Consider the following 767-nt stretch of genomic DNA (forward strand, 5'->3'; position numbering starts at 1 on the left):
ATTTAGGATATACAAATGAAGTTTCATATTACAATTTGAAGTCATTCTAGAATGAAAAAAGTAATTTAGATTTATTTTTTTGGTGGTTACAAGGTCAGTCAAATTGATCAACCTTGTATAAAGTTAGGGTAGAGAAAATCTTATATAAATTGCGAAGTGTGGTGTCTGTCTGAGCATTCGTCTGTCTCCATTTGAGAAGCTGTGCCCACAGGCAAAGCTCAACATTCACTTTTGAAATGATGGGAGAACAAGCACAAATAACATTAATGCCAAATTCTATTTCGCAAGCAGGATATTCAACACTAACTTGATAGGAATTAATCACACTATCATTCACATTTCAAAATGTGATGTAACTTAATGAATAAAAATGTAGATTTACCATACATTATTGTTGAGCGGCTCTTAACATGACTGAAACGCTCAAAAATTACTTTTCACAGTGGGTGATATAAGTAGCTCAGAGCTTTGGCTCTGAGTGAAACCAAGAGTGCAACATAATTAACCTCTTTAAGATCCATGAAATAATTTAAATTGATAGAAGAAATTAAACTTTTCTTGTCACTGGAGATGAGTACTTTTGCTTGTAACAGAAAAAAGATAGTTTTACTGAAAAAAAAAATATTTGAAATTTATTTAGGAGTTTTTATAGGTTGAGCAAATAAACTGAGATTTTTGAGATGAAGAAATGATTTTTAATTTTAATGTGGAAATCACTTTGCACTCAGACTAGTATACAGAAATACTATATATATATATATATTCAA

At 30.1% G+C, this 767-nt stretch overlaps 1 protein-coding gene across 7 annotated transcripts in view; it reads right to left on the minus strand.

The window, feature by feature from the left end:
* LOC106464238 (serine/threonine-protein kinase PAK 3-like) overlaps positions 1–767 on the minus strand; it is a 71,962-nt gene that overhangs the window by 60,589 nt on the left and 10,606 nt on the right. The gene's annotated exons all lie outside the window — the stretch shown is intronic.

Source organism: Limulus polyphemus, unplaced genomic scaffold (genome assembly GCF_000517525.1).
Source record: "Limulus polyphemus unplaced genomic scaffold, Limulus_polyphemus-2.1.2 Scaffold58, whole genome shotgun sequence".
Classification (NCBI taxonomy): Eukaryota; Metazoa; Arthropoda; class Merostomata; order Xiphosura; family Limulidae; genus Limulus; species Limulus polyphemus.